Genomic DNA, 8,876 nt, shown 5'->3' with positions numbered 1-8,876 from the left:
AATGCTTGTTGAACCAATGAGAGGGTGCGGTTCCACACATTCACCACCAGGGGCCGCTGTTCCTGAAGCCAAGGCCGCTCAGTTTCTCCATTCGAGCCTTGCCGCCAGCCCTGCTTCTGGGTGTCTCTTCTGCTTGGGGCGCGACCCCAGGCTCCTCCCTGGTCTCCAGGTGCCCCCACCCCGCGCCGTCCTGTCCCTTGCAGTCCATTCACCCCAAAACCACCTTTCTTCCAGGGTTCCCCAATCATATCACCCCTGCCCCTGGCTGAAGCTGCTTTCACCAGAGGGTCTTAACATGAATTGAATGACAGTCCTAGGTTACAGGCACCTCTGAAAAGGCCCTGTTATCTTCAGGCCTTGCACAGCCATTAGCCAGGGTGGGGGTGCGGTGTGGTGGGCCTGGGAGAGAGAGGGGTCGGCTGTTGCGGGACTCCGGGGCACTGTTTCTGGCTCTGGCTGCGGGGGTCTGACTGTGTGAGAAGCAGTTGTACAGATCCAGGGGACTGTGTTGTGGCAGAGCCTGTGGGGGCTCCTTCAAGGGCTGGGGTGCGAGCTGTTGGCAGGCTGGGCTATTGAGGTCCGTGGTTGGCTGTGGGGGCCTGGCTGCGCAGGGCCCTGCTGCTCCAAGGTTGGTGTGGGTCTGGGGTGGCTCCCGGGGAGTCCAGCTGCTGAGGGCGATGCAGTGTCTGCTGCAGGCGGTGAGCTCACACAGGCCTTGGGCTGTTGTCTGCTGGACCCTGGGCGCCGTGTGGCGTGTCTTGGGGTTCAGTAGTGAAGATCAGCTTTGCTCATCTTTCCTTCTTTCTGTGTTTCTTGTCCTCTGTGTTTTTCAATCTGTCTCTTTCTCTGTTTCCACCTGGCTCTCTCGCTGGGTGGGCCAGCACCCAGGCGGGTCTGTCCCTGCACGGTCTCGGATGTGCGGACTGGACTGTGCAGGGAAGAATTCAGACACGAGTCCGGGTCGTTCTGAGAGAACGTTCATTAAAGCTGGGGACGTGCATCAGAGGAAGGGCTTAGGGCAGAAGCAGCAAGATTAAGAGGCCAGTGACAGGACACGTGGAATAAGGACACTGACAGCTGAACAAACTGGCCGAGCAGTTTGCAGCAGATACAGGTCACCTTCCTGGAGAGAACGTCTAGGCCTCAGCTGTATTCCAGCTCCAGGCCCAGAGAGGCAGCACAACCAGGTGGGCGACACCAGGACCAGCTGAGATGACTACTGACTAATGATGCCCCCTGCCCTGGCGCTGACCAATCAGCAGAGACGTCATCCCTCCCCCTTCCCTTTCTTCCCCATAGGCTTGCATCTCCTAAACTCTAAGGCAGTGGTTCTCAACCTTGGCTGCACATGAGAATCACCTGGGAATCTTTTTAAAAATCCTGATTTCTCTAGGCCCCATCTGATGGGATGGGGAAAGCTCCCGTCCTTTTGGTTGGAGTAGGTTCCAGGAGCCTTTTATAAGGGCTGGCTCGGGTGGCAGCAGCCCTGCAGGGGGGCGGGTCGGTGCAGGCCTCCCCTGAAGGCCAGTCTGTGTGAGAGGCCCCTGACTGGTGAGCCCAGTCAGCCTCCAGGAGCCCTTCTCACTGACAGGCAGCCGGGCTAGAACTAAGGAAACATGATTGTGGCCATGAAAAGTCAGTGGTGGGCTGGCCTAGTGAATGCTGGGTAGTGTCTAGGAAGCACAGTTTGTTTTTTTGTTTTTTTCCTCATTGATGATTGTACTAGACTGACCCCTGGTGGCCACTCTGCTGTGTCTGACACAGACACACAGTGCGTTCCTAGGGCCATTTTTACCCCTGCCCTGTCCATTGTTATAAATGAGTTCATGCCTCTTCTCAAATACAATTTTCATTCTATAAAATGTACAGTTTCATAGCACTGTAAAGTCCAATTTTATTTTCTATGAACAGCTTTATATAAAATTTCTCATAGATTCCTGCTGCCTCCTCCCCAGGAGCCCACGAGAACGCGCTGATCCTTGTTAGGTTTGACGGATGCGTCTCTGACAGATGTGATTGGGAATGCATTTTGAAAGGAAGTATTACTCACAGTGACTCCACATTTCCTATTTAGCCTCTTCCTTCCTCTCTTTCTAAAAAATCAATAAAAACATTTTAAAAAGTGGGGGGCTAGAAGGGCATGTGCCCTAGCCTGCCTTTGGGGAGAAGGGAGAGGGAAATGGGGGCAGGGCGGAGGTGGGAGGCACTGTTCCCCAGGGGACACTTATGGGGCAGGCTCCAGGGGATCCTAGCGGTGGGACTTTCTTCCAGCCACGGCTGCCCGGGGTGTGGGGTGGATGTCAAGGGCTCAGGCTGCAGAAGTCTTCAGTGGTGGCAGCAAAGGCGTGCCTGTGAGCACACATTCAGAAGTGGGAAGGTGGCTTAGGGCAAAAGACTTGTTTCAGAAGGATGCCGAGGGCAGGAGAGCTTGCAGCCCCACCTGACTAACTGGAGAAGGGGAGGGTTTGTGGGCACAGAGATCCGATGCAGCCTCCTCTCTCCTGAGAAAAGGGGGTCTGGCCAGGAGGGAGAGGCCACAGCAGAGACTTTACCCGAGCGCAGTCCCTCAGGAACGTCCCCCTGGGCGTGCTCCGCAGGGTGCGCCCTCACGCGGCTGCAGCAAAGGGCACACCCCCTGGTGTGGTTCGGGGTGGGCTAGTGGAGGGGTCAGGGGCCAAGCCAGGTGGCAAGGAGCTCAGGGTGCCCCAGTCGGTGGCCGCATCCCTTCGGCCAGTATTGGTTTGATTCCCTGGGGAGTTTGCATTTTCAAAAGCTTAACATTTGAAATGCCCTTGGAATCACCACAGTGACCAATACGAATAAGAAGTGTTGCCATTTATTTTTAAAAATTTCTTTATTGAGATATAACTGGTATATAACATTCTGTTAATTTCAGGTGCACAACAGAAAGGATTGGTATTTGTATATGAGAAGTGACCACCACAGTGAGTCTAGTTAACATTCAGCGCTGCACATACTTACAAAATTTTTCCCCTTATGATGAGAAATTAAAAAAAATCTATACCCAAGGATGTTTTTATTGATATTTTTAGAGAAAGAGGGAGAGAGAAAGATCGAAGTGAGAGAGGTGGTTGTCTTGATTGGTTGTCTCCTGCACATGCCCTGACCAGGGCTGGGGATCAAACCTGCAACTCAGGCATATGCCCTTGACTGGGAATTGAACCCAAGACCCTTCAGTGTGCAGGCCGACACTCTAAACACTGAGCACACCACCCAGGGCTCTGTCTTCTTGATGGATTGTTCCATTTACTATTATGGCTGCCAGGCTGTTTTGTTTGATATAAGTATGGCAACACTTTCTTTTGATCACCATTTGCTTGGATTATCTTATTCTCCCCTTCACTTTGAGCCTGTTTGTCTTTGCAGCTGAGATAGGTCTCCTAAAGGCAGCATAGAGGTGGGTCTTGTTTTTAAGTCCATCCATTTATTGGTGGAGCATGTTGGTACATTCATTACATAGTCTGTGCCTTTTGGTGAGTTCATTCTATTTACATTGAGGGTAATATTGATATATTGAGGGCTTACTACTGTCATTTTATCTTTTGTTTACTGTTTTCTCTGTCCATTATTTCTTTTCCCTTGTGTTTTTGTCTGCTATTTTATTTATTTAAAAAATATTTGTATTGATTTCAGAGAGGAAGGGAGAGGGAGAAACATCAATGATGAGAGAGAGTCATTGATCAAATTGATCAGCTGCCCCCCTGCATGCCCCACACTGGGGATTGAGCCTGCAACCCAGGCATGTGTCCTAACCGGGAATCGAACCATGATCTCCTGGTTCCTAGGTCAATGCTCAACCACTGAGCCATGCCGGCCAGGCTTCTGTGAAATATTTTAATGCCATTTGTTAGTGGGTCATGTTGTTACTTGCATAGTTAGTAGGAGTTTCTTTTAGTAGTTATGTAATAGATTAATACATGTATTACCTACTAAAAAGACTTTTCACACTTTGAAAAAATACATAGGTAAACCTAGAGTGTGGAATGATGGTATCTTCTGTGAAATATGATAATATGATGCCATTTACTGTTGGAGCATGGTGGTACATTCATTACATAGTTAGTAGGAGTTTCATTTTGTAGTCTGTGCCAAAAACATTTTACCAAAATCCCAATTGGTACACATTAATTCTAATAGTGTTCAAATACTTCCCTTCGGTATTACAGATTGCGCAGCTAATTGAAACACTAAAACTATACTAATCTAGAGAGAATTTGCTAGTAGCGTTACAAATGCATTGATTATACATTATGTCATAGAGTAATAATACGTGCATTATCGACTGGGAACACATTTCACTCTGAAGGAACACACAGGTAAACCTATTTATTGGTGGAGCATGTTGGTACATTCATTACCTAGTTAGTAAAAGTTTAATTTAGTAGTAAGAGTCCGTGCTCAAAACCATTTGACAAAATCCCACTAGGTACGAATTAATTTACAAATGTATTGACTATACATTATGTTGTTGTTAATCCTCACCCAAGGATATTTTTTCATTGATTTTCAGAGAGAGTGGAAGGGACGGGGAGAGAGAGAGAAATATCGATGTGAGAGAGACACATCGATCAGTTGCCTCCTGCACACGCCCCAAATAGGGCTGGGGTTTGAGCCTGCAACCAAGGTACGTGCCCTTGACTGGAACCAAATCCAGGACCCTTCAGCCCACAGGCAGCGCTCTATCCACTGAGCCAAGCTGGCTAGGGCTGATTATACGTTATGTAACAGATTAATACAAGCATTAACTGCTGGGTACATGCTTCACTCTTTGAAGGGATACACAGGTGAACCTAGTGTGTGGAATGCTGGTATCTTCTGTGAAATATTATAATACTAGAGGCCCGGTGCACGAAATTCCTGCACTGGTGGTGTCCCTAGGCCTGGCGGGCGATCAGGCCAATCAGGTCCAGGCTGATCACGGCCTGAAGGCCCCAGTGGGGTCGGGAGAGGAGGTGACGGTCACAGGGCTGGGTGTGGAAGGAATAGATGCCAAACACCAATGCTGCCCTCGGTGCCCCACCCCCTCAGGGTTTGCCAGATGCTGACGCTGCCCTCAGTGCCCCACCACCCCATGGTTCCCTGCCACCCCCCTCCTTCCCTTAGTGCCATGCTGCCACTCAGGGCCTGCTGGCTGGGGGAGGGGAGGGGGAGAGGCCAGGGAAGGTTTGATCCCCAGTTTGGAACGTGCAGGAGGCAGCCAATCAATGATTCTCTATCATCATTGATGTTTCTATCTCTATTTCCCTCTCCGAAATCAATCAAATATATATTTTTAAAATGCAAGGTTTTTAGAGGAAGAGAGGTAGGGCAAGGGAGCTATTGGCGGGGCATTTGAGATCTTGCTCACATTTCAGATAGGATAACTTAAGGTGGTCCTCAGGGGGTGACAGATGAGGAGTGGCAGTGGGTGGAGCAGGGCACTGCGGCTGAGGAATGGGCTGCAATGACTGGGAACGTCTGGGACAGTGACACTGAGCGTGTGTTGGGGCCATCGCTGGGATCATTCATCTCCAAGGGGTTTTGATTCTGGACGCGAGGAGAAACACGGAGATCAGCGGGCCTTTCTTAGTCTAGAAGGTGAGGGGGGCGGCAGGGGTGGGCTGCCCTGCTTCCCTACAAATGTAAACACACAGTGTAACTGCACACGGACGTCAGTCAGCGGTCAAATCAATGCCCAGCCAGCCCTGGTGGCTGTGTCCTGCCACTCTCTGGCTGTGCTGCGGTGCTATTGGCCAGGGAGGCTGAAGCCATGCCCCCAAGCGCACATAGTATACAAAGGGGCGGGCAGGAAACCAGAAGCTGGAATTCAGAGCTGAGGCTGCCCAGCAGTGCTGTGTCCACCATGGAGCTGGACAGAGAGCAGCTGTCAGTGCGACCGGCTTTGGAATTGGAGGGGTTGTGCTTCTTGCATGTCACCAGTGAGTACCTGTGAGCCCGCGGTGTGCCAGCCGGCCTGGGCAGGGCCTGGGGAGGCCTTTCCCTCCTGGAGCTGTTCTTCCCAGGGTGGCGGTGTTGGCTGCTTTCCCCGCCCCCCCCCCAATTTATTTATTTTATTGGAAAGCAAGCTCTGGGCTTGTGGTTCCTGGGATCCCTGGGCCATAGCGTGTGCTTCCAGGCCTCACTGTGCTGCTTCTCCCTCTTCCTGCGTTGAGGGTCTGGCCCCTGGTGGTCAATGTGCATCAGAGCAACTGGTCGACCAGTTGTTCTGGTTGTTCTGCTGTAATGGTTGCTGGGCTTTTATTATACAGGATAGGATAATGCCATTTACTGTGGGAGCATGTTGAGTAGTCAATACAGAGGTAGTAGGAGTTTCTTTTAGTAGTCGTAGTTTGTGCTAAAAACAGTTTGCCAAATTCCTCTTGGTACCAATTACTTCAAAGAGTGTTCCAACACTTCAGCACAGGTATTACAGCATGTGCAGCTAATTGAAACACAAACTACAGGTGTTTACAGAGTTTGCTAGTAGTGCTTACAAATGTATTGGTTATATGTTATATAATCGACTAACACATAAATTACCTACAGGGAATTCCTTTCACTCTCCGAGGGAATACAAATGTAAACCTACTGTGTGGTATCTTCTCTGAAATATTATAAGTCCTTTTACTGTGGAGCATGTTGGTAATTAATTACTTAGTTATAGAGAGTTTAATTTTGTAGCTTTTATTCTATGCTAAAGAGTTTGCCAAAACGCTTGTTGGTAAAAATTATAAGTGTTCAAACACTTCACTACAGGTATTACAGAATGCACAGCAAATTGAAACTAGACTATTCTAGACCAGAGTTTGCTAGTAGTGTTTACAAATGTATTGATTTTATGTAATGTCAGCGACGAATACATGCATTACCTACCGGGAACATGCTTCTCTTTCTAGGAACACACAGGTGAAACTAGTGTGTGGAATGCTATCTTCTGTGAAATATCTATATGTATAAAACCCTAATATGCAAATAGACCGAAGAGTGGAACAACTGAACAACCGAACAACCAGTTGCTATGACATGCGCTGACCACCAAGAGGCATGCACGGAACACGGAGGGCATCAGCAGCAGGTGGCAGAGCACGGGACATGGGTGTTGGCCGTGGCGGGATGGTGGAGCAGGTGACTGGGGGCACCAGACCAAGGTGGGGCGCTGGTCGCAGTCATTGGGGCGAGCCTCGTGGTTACTGAAAATTTTTTGCTCCTGCATGCTCTGGTCCCGCCCTATGCTCACACCTGCTGCCGGCGCCGGCCCCACTCACATCGCTGCTGGCGCCCGGATCTGGCCCTGATCGCTTGGCGCCATCAGTGGGTGTGAGTGGTGGCTACCAACCCCGATCGCCCCTCAGGGCTTCTCCACCTCCCCCTGCTCCTGAGGGGTGTTCGGGGCCAGCAGCCGCCTCTCGCACCCACTGCTGGCGATGGCCCTGCTTGCACCCACTGCCAGTGCCTGGCGCCAGTCCTGATCGCTTGGCGCTGTCAGCGAGTGCAAGAGGTGGCTGCAGGCCCCAATCGCCCCTGAGGGCTCTCCACCTCCCCCTGCTCACACCTGCTACTGGCACTGGCTCCAATTGGTCCACGCTGTCAGCGGGTGAGAGTGGGGCTGGCGCCGTTGGAGCGTGGGAGCAGTGGCAATGGGAGTGGGGTAGTAGGCAGTCAGGGGACCGTGGTGGGAGGGGCCGGGTGGGGGCATGGAGGATGGGCAGAGACCCGCCCCTGTGCCCACCGCAGCCTCACGGCCCACAGTTCCTTTCAAGGTGCACAAATTCATGCACTGGGCCCCTAGTTACAATATAATGGTATTTATTGGTGCAGCACTTTGCTACATTCATTACATAGTTGGTAGGGGTTTCCCTTCGTAGTTATTCTCTGTGCCATAGAAAGTTTTCCAAAATCTCAGTAGGTATGAACTTATTCTAAGAGTGTTCAAGCACTTCACTACCGGTCTTACAGAAGGCACAGGCAATTGGAACTCTAAATTTAGACAAATCTATGTAGAGTTTCCTAGTAGCATTTACAAATATATTGATTGCACGTTGTCATAGACTAATACATGAATTAACTACTGGGAATTTGTTTTACTCTTTGAAGGAAAACACTGGTAAACCTAGTGTGTGGAATGTGGGTATCTCTGGAAAATAAAATGTAATGCCACTTATTGAAGGAGCACGTTGGAACATTTGTTACCTTTTTAGTGGTATTATCATTTGGTAGTTATAGCCTGGTCTAAAAGCAGATGTCAAGAATTGTGCTTGGTATGAACTGTGTAAGAGTTCAAACACTTCACTGCGGCATTACAGGAGCAGGTAACTGAGACACAATCTAGACAGATGTAGCCAGTTTGCTAGTAGTGTTGACAAATATATTATTTCTATATTATGTCATACACTAACACATGAATCCCCTAGTGGGAATTCATTTCATTCTTTGAAGGAATGTAAACCTTGTGTGTGGAATGCTGGTATGTTCTGTGAAATATTATAATACAACTAGAGGCCCGGCCCACAAAAATTCGTGCACTCCCTCAGCCCGGCCTGTGCCCTCTCAGTCCAGGAGCCCTCAGGGGATGTCTGACTGATGGCTTAGGCCCGCTCCCCGCGGAGAGCAGGCCTAAGCCACAGTCAGGCCTCCCTCTGCGGGAGGCGACCAGTGGGCTGATGAGGGGAGGCGCTGGCCGGTGAGTGGCCGGCCCTGCCCCCCATCCTCCCATAGCTGCAGGTGGCCTCCCTCTGCGGGAGGCAATCAGGCAGGCCGATCAGGGGCCCCGCCTCCCCGATTGCCCCTCCACTGCTGCTGGTCGCCGCCGCCCCCTGATCACCGTCCCCTCCCTCTGCCCACTGGCATGTGCCTTGGCTGGCCTGTTGCTGCCTGCT

The sequence above is a fragment of the Myotis brandtii genome, unplaced genomic scaffold, assembly GCF_000412655.1.
Source record: "Myotis brandtii unplaced genomic scaffold, ASM41265v1 scaffold1612, whole genome shotgun sequence".
Lineage (NCBI taxonomy): Eukaryota > Metazoa > Chordata > Mammalia > Chiroptera > Vespertilionidae > Myotis > Myotis brandtii.
The sequence above is the reverse complement of the archived record's forward strand: the minus strand, read 5'-3'. Positions refer to the sequence as shown.